The following is a 13,933-nucleotide window of genomic DNA, read 5'->3' as shown; positions in this document are numbered from 1 at the left end:
GCCTGTGGGTATGGGCCGTGTGTAATTCTACTCCTAAGGTAATAATTCAAAGTGCAGAGAAACTTTAAGGGACAAACATTCTCACCAGTACATTGTTTACTGTAGCAATCCTGCTGGAGTCTAAATTTCAACAATAGCAAAATGATTATGTAAATCATGTTCTGGCCGCTCGGTGGGGAATCATAGAGCCTTTGAAATGGGGCTTGAAAACGAGTCCGTTACAACTGAGATGAAAAGCTCGTGGTATGTAGAAAGGATACGAAGCTGTATATAGAATGTGGTCCGAGTTTGTGGCTTAAAAACAAAAGAATGGGAACTCCTGGTCCGTGAGATAGATGGGCTAGCCCACTCCTCTGACCCTCCCTCTCAACAACGAAATGCCCTGGACACACAGGACAGACAGACAGACAGACAGGCAGGCAGGCAGGGGAGACTCTGAAGGGGAAAAGAAGGCGGGGCTTCTGGGGACCTGAGAATTTGAGGAACGGAAGGATAACAATTTATCTGCGTTTCTTTATTGCCTTCCATGCATCTCAGGCAGGATTTATACCTCTTGAATTTCTAATAAGCGTAAACAAAATACATTCCCAGAAAAAGCCTGCTTCCCCTTAGCTGAAGGTAGGAAGATGGTAACCTCAGCAGAAAGCCTTTTGGGCGATATCCACTTTCTATCAGTGAGATGCAAGAGAGAAAAAAGATCTGGCTACTCCCACACCAACAGGTTCCCTCACCAACAAGTTCAGCAGGCACCAGCAGGAGCCCGTCCTCTGCCTCCCCTGACCCAAGCAGGTCCGCAGAGCTGGGGTAGCAACCCTTCTCCCACCTGCAGGTGGGGCTGGGGCTGGTGGAGCTGATCCTCATCTGTCTCCTGGTAGAGTGGGCGGGGCTTAGAGGACCTTCCCAGCAGCGTCACTACACGGACCCTTCCCACCAGGCGGGAGGGGAAGGTGGAGCTAAGTGTTTTGTACTTTGACAACCCCATCCAGGGTCAGCTGGGGTCCACTAGGGAGGAGAGTCCTCCCTCTGCCCTACATCGCATGGTTCAAACCAGGAGGAGGGAGGGTGGGTAGTGAACACTTCACATCCTTTTCACCCCTGGTGTCAGGGGGGCTGAAACTCCACACCCACGTGGCAGCAAAAATCCCAGTAAGACCCAGGCATGGTGGCGCTCTCCTGTTATCCTAGTATTCGGGAGGCTGAGACAGGGAGATCACAGGGTGGAGGCCAGCTTCAGCAACAGTGAGACTCAGTTTCAAAATAAAAAATAATAAATAGGACTGGGGGTATAAGCTCCTGGGCTCCATCCCCAGTAATGCTGCCCACCCCCAAGAATCCAAACGAGACGGCCGGAAGGAGGGCCGCAGCTTGAAGGCGGTCTCGTCCTTCTCAGTCCCAGAAGGGAGGCTGAGCCCCAGAATGAAGTGGCGTCAGGTTAAGACTCTGCTTTCCCCTCCCCTGGCTTTGGTCGGAGCCAGTGGAGGCCGAGCCTTGTGCTCACCCGGCACCAGCAAAGCGTAAGGAGGTCGTGGAAACGGGCCTGCTCCACCACCGGTATCAGCAGGGCTGATGGACAGGTCTTACCTGGCCCGCCTGTCACAAGCCAGTCGGCAGTGCTCCGTCTTGGCCAGTGCTGGTACTGACGAGACCCAGCAGAAAGATGAACATCTTACCTGCCCGGACCTTTTGTTAACCTCAAGGAATTTGTTAACCTCATAATGTAATTTCCAAGTACAAGCCTGGATACAATAGGGGAAAAAAAAAACCTTACTTCTCATACAAGAATCAGGAAAATTACAAACTAAATGAGAAAATCAACCAAAAAATTAGATGTTACAATGATCTGATAAGGATTTAAAATATCATAAAAGTGTCTTGATCATTAGCAATGTCTTTGTAATGCATAAAAACAATGGGAACATCTCAGCAATGAAACAGAAGAATGGAAAAAGCGATCAAATATAAATTATGGAGTCGAGAAATGCAATCGCTGAAATGAACTTTCAGAACGACCCCAGGAATAGGGTTGGGAAGGCAGTGAAATCGGTGAACTTGACAGAAGGCCAACAGAATTTACCCAATTTGAACGACTGAACACGTGAAAATGAGCAGATTCTTGGGAACCCTGTGACAGTAAGTGACGTAGCATCGCAGCGTCAGACGATAGCGGACACGAGGACGGGCAGACACCCGATGGCTAGAGATGCCCCAGACTCGATGAGTGACACCCAACTGCCGGAGTACAGCGGGCGAGCCGGGCGTGGCGGGCACGCTTGTCATCCCCGCGCTCGGGAGGCGGAGACAGGAGGATCGCGCAGGTTCGAAGCCAGGCGCGCTGGCTTAAGAGACCCTGTTTCCAAATAAAATATAAAATAGGTCTGGGAGGTAGCCCAGAGGTAGAGGGACCCTGGGTTCCATCCCCAGTACCACCACCACACACACACACACACAAAGTGCAGCGGGTAAAGAGCCCGACATGGAAGTAAAATTGAGAGGGAGTGTAACCATGAATTGGGGACTTAGACAGAATATAGAAGAATTGAACGAAATAATTTAACAACATATATATAAGAAAGATAGAACATATATATAACATAAATATATCTAACATATATAGAATAGTCGACTAGGTAACTATTCTATATATATATATTTTACATGTTTAGAATGTGCATATATGTTTTCTGTCTATATTTATATATGTATATATATATCACAAATATATTTAACATATATAGAATAGTTGACCAGGTGATTTGTTAGGTGAACTCACCAAACAAGCAGAAACATATTTTCAAGCACCCATCGGACCTTTACCAAAATAGATTGTATCCTAGGCCATAAAATAAACCACTGCAAATTTAAAAGAACTAAAGTGATATAGAATGTATTTTCTTACCATAATAGAATGAAGCTAGAATGCAATGAAGGGAACACAAGGAATATCTTCAAACACCTAGAAACTGAGCAATACCCTTTAAATAAGCCTGATGCAAAGAGAAAGTCTTAAAGGAACTCTAAAAATACACAGAAGTCAGTGAAAATGATAAGATATCAGAATATGTGGGATGCGAGTAAAAGAGGGTTGAGAGTCAAGTTCACAGCACCAAATGCTTACCTTAGAAAAGAGGGCTGAGCCGGCGTGCGGCGCGCGCTGGTCATCCCAGCATGCGGGAGGCTGAGACCGGAGGATCGCAGTTCGCGGACAGCCTCAGCTGCTTAGTGAGGCCCTCCGCAACTCAGTGAGACCTGGTTTCAAAATAAAGAATAAAAAATAGGGCAGGGGGTGTAGCTCGGAGGTCGAATGCCCCTGGATTCCATCCCCAGTCCCACAAAAAAGAAAAAGAAAATAAAAATGAAAATAGGAATGTATCAAGTCAATCATCTACTTCAAGAAAATAGCAAGTGAAGAACAAAATAAATATAAATAAGGAACAGAAAAGAAAATAATTAAGATAAAAGCATAAGTTAATGAAACTAAAATCAGACTAGTAGAGAAAAATCCATGAAACAAAAAGCTTTTTCTTTCAGAGGAAAATAAATCAATAAAATTTGTAATATTTGATAAGCTACAGTGATTAAAAGAATAATGAAGGAATAACAGAAAATAACTTTACATTCATAAATTTGACAACCTAGAAAAATGGGGTGATTTCCTAAAAACCACTAACTGCTAAGACTGAACAGCATTGAAATTGACAAACAGAATAGTTCTTTTAGCTCGAAGAGATATATATTTCAATAATAATAGTAATGAAGCCTCCTGAGAAGGAAATCTCTAGGCCTAGGTTTAATTGAAGAATTCTAGCAAACATTTGGGGAAATTTAAATAATCTCTTTCAGAAAATAGGATACAAGAAGACAGTTTCCAACTTTTAAGGGGATAGACTACCCTGATATTAAAAGTAGAAAAAAGCGATACAAAAAAGGTAAAACTATATACCTGTATCTCTTATGAACTTAAATTCCAAAATCCTCAACAAAATGCTAACAAATTGAATCTGGCAATGTATAAAATGAACTACACACCGCAACCTTATGGAATTTATTTCTGGTATGCAAGGCTGCTTCGATATTCAAAAGTCAATCAAGTGCAGAGCTAGGGGGAAAGTTCTTAAACTTGACCCTCAAAAGCACAGTTCATAAAAGGAAAGAAACCTAATACACCAGACTTAATCAAAACTAAAAACGTTTGTCCCGTGAAAGACCCTGTGACTGTTTACTGTTGAATTTTGAGAGTTCTTTGTATATGCTCGACCCGAGTCCTTTGTCAGCTGTGTCCTTGGCAAATACATTCTCCCTGCCTGCCGCTCGGCAGTGATTAATTTCTGGAGAACCGAAATCAGGGAAATGAAATTGATGAGCAAACCCAAGTGCACAGAGCTGCCAGTGGCCTTGCTTCTCGTGGCTGACTCTGGAGACACGCCGGGCCGCAGGCACTGGCGCAGGAGCGGGTGGGGGCAGAAGGCTAGGCAGCTCCATCCTGCGGACAGCAGGACCACCAGCCCCTGGTGTGAAAGATCCCTAAGGCCATTCGCTGGGTGATGGAGGGTCAGTGGACACGCCCACCAGCGGGTGGCGCCCTGCCTCTGCCTAGGGTTTTCCAGCTGCCTGGAATCCGGAGCAGAGCCACGCGGTGCCAGTGTTGGAATCCGCCCCTTGCAGGAGGCTCCCCTTCTCTGCCTTGATTCTCTGAACTGAAGTAGGGAGGGAAATTTCATGAAACTTGGGGGCAGAAACTGGTCAGTGGACTTCACAGTATCCTGCTATTACCTATAGTACTTTCAATTCTCGTCCGAAGGGCAAACTTCTGCAACCCTGACGAGCCTACAGGTGCCAGGCTGTTGTCCAGTGACCAAGGAGAAAGGTGGGCACGCGTTTCTATGTTTTCCTTAAGCAAGATGGAAAGTTTTCTGGCCCCTTCATTATTTCCTGGGACAGAGGTCGTGGGCCCTTAGTGAGATTTAATTATACTCTACCAAATCCAATTACTGCCCACACCCATGCGATCCCATTCTAACTATTATAAGTTGCTCTTGCCTCATTAGCGATCCATCTAGACAGGTCCCCACCTAATCCATTCTGGCAGATTTCCTGAAGAGTGTCATGTTGGTGGGAGGCTTCAGCCTTGTGGTGCAAATATGAAAAAGTGCAAATGACCTCCAGTGAGCTTGCTGAAGACCAAGCAGCCTAACATCCTCTTCCTGCCCGCCCAGCGCCCAGCGCCCAGCGTGGCTTCTGCAGAGGCCCCTGACTTAGAGATGCCGAGAGCAACACTGTGTTAACTGGAAGCCTGGCAGCGACGCCATCAAGCCTGAGGTCCAGAGGAGCAAGGCCATCTCTCCAAGAAAGCAAACACTGGGTCATGTTAGTGCCAGAGCGTACAGCAGGCAGGCACGGGGACAGGGCCGCTTTTGTGTTTTTCTATGTTTAATACTCCAGACCTTACACTCAGCCACGATGTGACGTTGGACAGGGCAGGCCTTTCCTGCAGGGGCTGGCGGGGACAGCCTTTCTTCCCTGGCCTGGACACGGCCTCGGGCGAACCACAGAGGTGTGTCAGTTCTGGGAGTGGGCCGTCAGTCAGACACTGATCTTCTGCAGTTTCTACTAAACTTGAATTGAGGGGGAGAAAACAAACAAACAAATAAAACCAAGTTATCAGAAGATTCCATAGGGACGTCGGAACCCTCGTGGTATTTGCCCAAGGATATTCCTAGAATGAACAGCTAAGCATCGTCGGATATTTTTGTTTTATTTTTCTTATTTTCAATGTTTACAGTGAAAATTGCAAACAGAAACTTCAAGACAAAAGATAGAATGGTACGATACCATCTGGGCCTACTCTGCCTGGTTTCATAACATGTCAGCACTATGTCATGCTGGAATTTTCACTTTCTCACCAGCTACACTGTGTGTGTGTGTGTGTGTGTGTGTGTGTGTGTGTGTGTACACGCGCACACACGTGCACAGAACAATTGAAAAATGCTTCGCAGCCTTCAGGATACTTCATCCCTAAAAACTTTAACATTTATTTTCTAAAGTTAAGAGCCTTTTCCTATAGAATCACAATGCCATCATCTTATTAAAGATAAACAATAATTTCATAATAATTATCTAATAAAGATGATTAGACACAAGAAGAGATCAGAAGCATGAAAAGAGCAACTTTAAAACAGTGAGAGCCTTTTCCAAAATAGGTCTGGGAGTAGAGGCCGAGGGTGAAAGGCCCTGGGTTCCACCTCCAGGACTCAGAACAAGACAAAACAAAACACGAAAAGAAGGAACAAGATGGAATTAAGAGTTAAAAGACAGCTGCCTTCTGACACTAACCTAGAAACGCCCGCATGGCACCAACGCGGCGGCCAGGGAACGAGGGCCCATCAGGAGAGGAGGCAGAGGGTGCAGGAGTGACGTTGAGACAGGAGCGGGTTCCGTTCAAGAACTGGCTCAGTAGGAGGCAGGGAGAGCCAGAGGTGTGATGGAAAAGGTAAGCCTCTTCATGACACAAGGAGAAGAATAACCCAGCAAGACTCCGGGAAAAACAACCGCTCAAGAATAGAATGTCTGCACTGCAGAGAGGCCTGGGACGTGCCGTGGGAATCTATTTGACTTTGACACCTGCAAGCTCTTTCTTCTAGCAGGACGGAGACTACTGACCAGCGAAGGTTTCTGGAGAGAGGCACTGGAGCCAGGGGCTGGGCAGGAGAATTTTCTGTTTTGCTGAAGACCATTTAAAATGTGGTTTCGGATTTTATTTTTTTTACCTTGTGTCTCTGCTCCCGAGCGAGACCTCCATTTTTTGTAGACTCTGAGTTTTGCAGTAAGATCGACTGAGACTGCATTGCTCTGCACATGGGCATCTACGCTCTCTAGACAAGAATGTGTGACGAGTGTATTTTGTTTCCGGTTATACTCTACACAAAAGTGGCCTGAGTGTGTGGATCGTGTGGTGCCAGCCATTGCACCAGGGGTTTCTCGGGCTTCCGGCCTCCGTCTTTGTACGGGTGACCCCTACTCGTGGCAGGTACTTTGCAAGACCTCAGCGGATGCCTGAAGCCACGTATGATTCCCAACCCTAGACGTACCATGTTTGTTCCTACATGTGCACACCCACGATGCAGCTTGGTTTATGTATTAAGCACAATTTATCAATCATAAAGCAATTAAGACAATGGAGCAATTAACACATAGTCCCTGTCTTAAATATAAAAAGAGGGCCAGGAAGAAGGAATGAGGAGAATATTCGCTGACTGTCCCCAGAGAACAAGGGCCAATGTGCCCCCTCTGACACAGACCCCTCACCTTCCAGCCTTCACCCTCCTTCCAGCGTTGGAGAGGACTTCAGGTTCTTCTCCCAACCCCTGGGACACCAGGTGCTAGACGGAGAGCCTGTGACCTGTAGTCTGATTATGAACCTTGGGCTGAAGAACTTGGACCCTCGCTGCCCCAGGAAGGCACCACAGTGATCTTGAAGGAACATTCTTACAGGGGCCCTAGCCCTCTGGCTGCAGTGAGCCCAGTCCTCAGCAAGTGGGGTGCTGAGAGGAAAGAAGGGAAGAGACACGGGTTCCCCGAAGTCAATACTGAAGGCCGGGCGGGCACAATTGCTCGGCCCTGGAGCTTGTACCCATCCTAAAGGGCTGGGATCCAGATGGGGCTGCAGGCAAGGTCCTGCAACCCCCAAAGATCAGCCGCCTTCCTCTCCCAGGGCCTCCTGAAGGACCGAGGGCCAGCGTGGCCCAGCAGAGCCAGGGCAAAGTAGTCCCAGGGACCTTCCCAAAGACCTGCAGATGGGACATCACCTGGGAGTCGCTGTGCTGAGAGCAGACGGCGAGGGGGATGGAGGAGGTGATGAGAGAGGCCACCGAGGTCATGACAGGTGGGGCAGCACACTCAAATGGGGGAGAAAGGGAGCTGGAATCGATTCAGAGCATTTCCAAACTGTTGGCATTCATTTTAGGAGCTTGGCTGGACTTTGGGTTGATTTGCACGTACCCGCATACCTGTGGTGAATGTGTGTGTGTGTGTTACTGGAGATGGAACCCAGAGCATTACATCCTCAGCCCTTTTGTATTGTTTATTTTGAAACAGGGTCTCGCTAGGTTGCTGGGAGTCTTGCTGGCCTCAACCTGCGCTCCTCCTGTCTCAGCCTCCTGAGGACCAGGATGACCGGCGTGCACCACCATGGAAAAAGCCAACCATGGCAGTTTGAGCGCGATGTTTTTCTCTCTCTAATTCATCGACCCAAAGGTGGCATGTTTGTTTCAAAACCAGATGTTCCCCCATCTAAATACTTAAAGCTCCTTCGAGGGCTCCACGTGTGAGCCTCTGGAGGAAGGGCGCCTTCCGTATCCAGGTCTCTGTTGATCTTTACGTCTCTGCTCCCCAGAGAGACACCTTCGCTCTCTGTACAGATCTGAGCTTTACAATAAGATAGAAGGAGACTGTGTTGCTGTGCTCAATGGCATCTACGCGCTCTGGACAAGAATGTGTGACCTGTGCATTTTATTTCCCATGATACTCTACACAGAAATGGCCCGAGTATGCGGATGGTGTGGGTACCGGCCGTAGCACCAGGACCGCCGTGGGCTTCTGGCCTTCGTCTTCCCACGGTCGCCCACCCCTGCGGCTACATTGCCTAGACCTGCTGCGCTTATTGCTACCTGTGCACACCTGTGGGAGAGCTTGGTTTATAAATCAGGCAGAGGACAAGTTTAACAGTAATTTCTAAAAGATGATAAAACAGAACGATGATGCCAACTTACTTGAAAACAGCTTATTTTAAACTTATGAATTATTTACTTCTGGAATTTTCCATTTAGTTTTTGGGGGGCTGGAAGTTGACCAGAGGTAACTGAAACCTTGCAAAGTAAAACTGTAGATGGGGGAACTGCTGTATTTATGGGCTTTTGGCACCACTTTGATCACCGGGAGCCAGCGAGGAGAGAACACAGGTTCTGTGTAACTGAGAAAACTGTGTGTGTGCCAGGCGAAGGTCAGCTGCTGGCTCGGCACGCTGCTGGAGGGGCCGTTCCCACCTGCGGGTCAGACACTCGCACGGGAGCCCCGCGCGGACCTGGCCGAGCTCACGCCGCCCAGTTCACCCCATGCAGTTGGGGCCGTGGATCTGAATCTCATTGATTTTATAGTTTTGCCTGTATTTAATTTCAGAGTTTATGGTTGAACGAGAGCTATAAACATAAGGTGTTTATATCTAGTTTTATATTTGAACATGTTTAGGTAACATTAATTCGAACCAACTTGAGTCAGCACTGGGGGAAAGATTTCTTATTTTCCTTCCGAAGGGGTTTCTATGTTACTCAAGTTGCAGAGCACGCCATTGGATTTCTTTTTTAATGTTCTCCTCATGACCATTATTTAATTTGTTGCACATTTAAAACTTTAGTTACTTTCTCCTTTCAATTGAAAAAAAACCTACACAAGTCACATCTATTCCAAATGTCCCTTTAGCTGGATGCCGTGAGCCTGGCCAGGGCTTGGGTGTCAGGAGGGGCTGGCACTGGTTCCAAGATCGTGCACAGCACACAGTAGGGCCCGAGCCAGGCTTCGGTGCGGCTTCAGATCGCAGGCTCCCTGCCCCCACACCACGTGGAGAGAGACGGTGTGGCTCCCAGGTGCCAGGGCCCTGGGCCCACACTCGCACGACGCAGACCACAGACGTAGCCCGAGCGGGTTCCAGGGAGGGAGCCAGTGGCCTGGGGTGGGGAGGCTGAGGGTCAGCACGCTGGCTCTGCGTCAGGAGGGTTGTCCGGTGTGTTCCAGGCATGAGATGGCTGAGGGAGATCGAGGGAAGTCCAGCCTTGGGCAGCATGGCCAGCCACCCCAAACCTGCAAACTTCAAGGCAGAAAACAAATCTCTGTTTAGCGGGAGTCTGTCCCATGCAGTACGCGGGTGTTCCGACAGTAACAGGTGTCTTGTGTTTTCCACAACAAGACCAGTGGAGCCTAGGACTGGGCCACCTTGCGGAGGGCGCCCCGGGCAGTGGCCCAGAGCCCCGTGCACAGCAGGCCCCCATTCGGTGTACACTTCTGCTGCCGCTGTCTGGAAACGCTTACTCATTTTTAAAATGTTTATTGGTGCCTCGTAGCCATACATCTTAATGGGGCCCAAGATGGTGGAGGCACACATGCACACATCACCACTGAGCCCTGCCCGGTCCTCAGCCCGTTTCCTCCCCTCCCTGCTTCTCACTGTGGCTGAGCGATGGACTTTGACATGTTTGTGACTGTGTATCATGTGCATTAGAGAATTGTTACAGGGCCCCCGTTTTTGTCTGTAGCACCCCGGTTATAGAGCCGGTCCTGGTGGCCGGGGCTCCTTGGAGCGCGCCTGGGCCGTGGCAGCTTCTTAGCGGGGCTCCGTCCCGCACGTGTACAGGCCGGGGTGGCCCCGCAGCCTGGCTCGTCCGTCTTGCAGTTTCCTCAGGAACTGTGGTTTCTGTTCTAATTGGCTCGAAGTGTTTTGGTCTTGGCAGTAAGTCTGACTCCTCGCTAGACTTTTTAATCCAAGTTTCGTTGTGTCTCTCATAAATCAGTGGAACTTGTGGCGTATAGAAATACTAGTTGCTTCGTGGATGTCTTGAAAAGCGATTTGACCTAAAAACAACTTTTATTGGTGTTAGCTGGCCCACGTGGCCTGATGCTCATGATATTTATTATAAATACACCTCTCACGTCGCCATTGTGCACAACTGATCGGGCTCAGAATTTCCAAATGCTGGCAGTATATTAATATGCTTTCTCCTGCAGATGAGACCATTTTTACAAGAAAAGACGGTGATTGTCCTGACTGCTCAGCCACCCTAGAATTCTCTTAAGAAAAGCTGTGCAAGCAGATAGACCAGAAAATGAATAGAACTCACATCTAGCCCCACACACCTAGACAGGAAGCACACGCGAGCTGTCTTCAGGAGTGCCAGCGAAGCAGCTCAGGAGACTCAGAGGAGCACCTCCCTTGTGTTGCCAAAACATAAAGTTGCATTCTATGAAAGGGCCCCATGAGGTTCTTTTGAGTAACAAAATATCTACAAGGACTAAAAGATCTCGGTGACCAAAAATGTCAGCGAGTTGAGTTTCCTGGTTCTGATCATTAGTGTTTGGGGGATTGGAGGGTGACTAGGGAAAGCCTCTCGGAGCTACTTTAATCTTGCAACCGCTCGTGAGTCTGGAGTTACATGAAAGTGGAGAGTTAAAAGAACTTTCATATGTATATATAGAAGCCCTTGTCACATTTGTAGCATATTGTGGTAATATACTCAGGAATACACCCACAGGTGCAAACAGGCACACAAGGTGCGCCCTCAGTTCTATCTAGGTGCCCGCCTCCGTCTTTGCCTCCAGGTAGCTGGTAAAAGTCCTGAACCTAAAGACCTGTCATCCCAGTAGCTCAGTCGCTTCATATTTCCCATAAGGTTGCTTTGCCCCAAGACCCAGAAGGGAGCAAAGTCCCCAAGTGGGCTCTGCTCTCCGCACTCTGAGCCAGGAGCCAGCGTCCCCAGGTGAGCGCCTCAAAGTGGTGAGCTCAGCGTTCCGATTTTAGTTCTAGTTGAGTTAATTCCCCCCTTAGGTTGCTTAAATCAGAAAGGTGGAAGTAGCGTCAGCGTTAGAGGTGGGAAGGGATGGAATGCAGTGTGTGAGAGCCTGAGAACAGGAAAGGAACGCAGTTATTCATTGGCTCATTCAAGACTGACCCTACGGAAACCGCAGAGGGCGGGATCAGAGAAAGCGATTACTTAGTACTTGCAAGCATGTTGCTTTTGTAGCTAGAGGGAGATAGAGCCAGTATAAACTGAATAAATTATCAAGGACAAAAATATGATGAAAATGTCCATCCTAGCGATATACATTGACACTGAACTTGACAGCTGTGCCATTTTAATTTCTATCCCACTTGAAGCTAATTTCTTTTCCCAGTGTTGGCAGTTTTGATTTTCACACTTATTTTGTATTGCATCAGCCATAAAAGATTTTACTCAACACTGTGATTCCTGATCCCACCAGACCTCCCGCATTACAGTAGAGATCCTGCGGCCCTCTGTACCACCCTAAAATAAATTTCTGGATCACAGAACCCATCTGGAGACATAATTTTAAGAGTTTAAGACAATACTCCAAGAAAACCATGGGGAAACAATTTATAATAAGACAAAAACAAAATTATACAAGTCGTATCAAGGCCCACGTCTATGCCTAGAATTACCACGGCAGTCTCAACGCAGAGAGGCCCCCACATAAGGACCTGTCACATCTGGGAACGATGCAGGTTTCCATGGCAACGGAGAGGCGCGAATGGCCCCGTCTCTGTGTACTTGTCCACAGCTTCGCTACCTTCACGGGGGCAGGAAAGTTTAATCCTTTATAGTTCTGAGACCGGAGAGCCCGACAGCCTTTGAGAAAATGAATTAGGCTCTGGACTGCCGACAGCCTGTGTGAGTCTGTTCCACGCCCTTCAGCGGGCACCGCGTGTGGCCCAGTCCTCGCCGGTTGAGACTGTTCGGAGCGTCGCACACCTCGCTCAGCCTACCGGTGCCAGCGGAGCTCCCCCAGACGCAATGCCCAGGCCAGTTCCCAGCGGCCCTCTCCAGGCGGGGAAGCCCGTTTGAACCCATGTGTTTAGGCTTATGTGGATTTCTTTCTTACCTGGGAAAGTGATCAAAATTGTTTGAAAATATTGAAATCAAGGTTACCAATGACTGTGAAATTGGTAACAAACTAAACATCTTGCTGGATGGAAATGTTCAATTAGCACTGATTTATCCAAAGACTGTTATAGAGCCATTAGACAGATAAATGGGGTCCTGTATAGCAACACGATCCCCAAACATCACGCGCTCTCTAGAGCACACAACGTGCACATTCATATCGCAGTCAGCCACTAAGCCACTACGGGAGGGAGGGACGGGAGCGTGAGGTGGGGCTGGGTGGGCTGACCGCGATGTGTGCATGTATGTCCACACATTATGGTGCATGAGTACAATGCACCAGTTAAAAACCCCAGGATAGCACATGTGATATGCTGAATGAAATCATGCATACCATTTTATATAAGCTGTATATAAAGCCATCCTTACTGTGAAATAAAATACTGGAAAATTGATGGTTGAAAACGAATGAGCCAGCTCCCTGTGGATTAGTAACAGATCACCCCAAAACTTAGTATTTTGAGACACGGCCATTTGTTAGCACAGGCTTCCGTTGGTCTGACATTTGGGCTGGGCCCACACTGTGTTCTGCTGGCCTTGCCTGGGCGTACTTAGTGCCGGGGGCCCGGCGGGGGTAGGCTGAGCCACGGTGGGCTCATAGCATGTCTAGTGCCGGCTGTGAACTGTCAGCCGAGCCCCTTTCTGTGGAGGGTGAGCCGTGGGCATCTTTGAACAAACCCAGCCAATCGTGCAGTACCTGAGGCCCGAGTTAAAACTTCAAAGCCGCTGAGTGGGACAGATGGTAGCGAATGCTTTATTTGCACATTTTAATACTATTCTCCAAAGACCTAATCAACCAGAGGATGTCAGAGGCACATGAAGAGAGCAGACCAGCCATCTGGCCCGCGGAAGGCAAGCCGCTTTCCTCTGACTGCCAACTGAAGTGGCTGGTTCCAGTACCAGCATCAGAGCTGATACCGGCAAAAAGAGAAGGAACAGTACAGGACCAGTTGGCAGTGATCCCGGGCGGTGTGGGAGCGGCGCAGTACAACCACACACTTGCCATGTGCCATGGCTTGGGTTTAGAATGTCCCCCAAAACCTCATGTGTTGGGGCGTGGTCCCCAGAGCAGGAAGGTTCAGAGGTGGGGTATGGATGGTGGAGGCGGGCCCCTGGGGGCATGGCCGTGGGGCGCTGGATTCCCTGTGGCTCCCCCCTCACTCTCTGCTTCTGGCCCCCACGATGCGAGGGCGGTAACCCTCCACCATGCC

The 13,933-nt window shown here is 48.6% G+C and overlaps 1 protein-coding gene across 1 annotated transcript in view; it reads left to right on the top strand.

Moving 5' to 3' along the window:
- Positions 1 to 13,933, top strand: part of ACOXL (acyl-CoA oxidase like) — a gene marked incomplete at both ends in the record, with an annotated part of 233,611 nt that overhangs the window by 159,666 nt on the left and 60,012 nt on the right. The window lies entirely within an intron of this gene.

Source organism: Muscardinus avellanarius (genome assembly GCF_963383645.1).
Source record: "Muscardinus avellanarius genome assembly, chromosome: 15".
Lineage (NCBI taxonomy): Eukaryota > Metazoa > Chordata > Mammalia > Rodentia > Gliridae > Muscardinus > Muscardinus avellanarius.
This window is presented reverse-complemented; position numbering and strand designations above follow the sequence as displayed.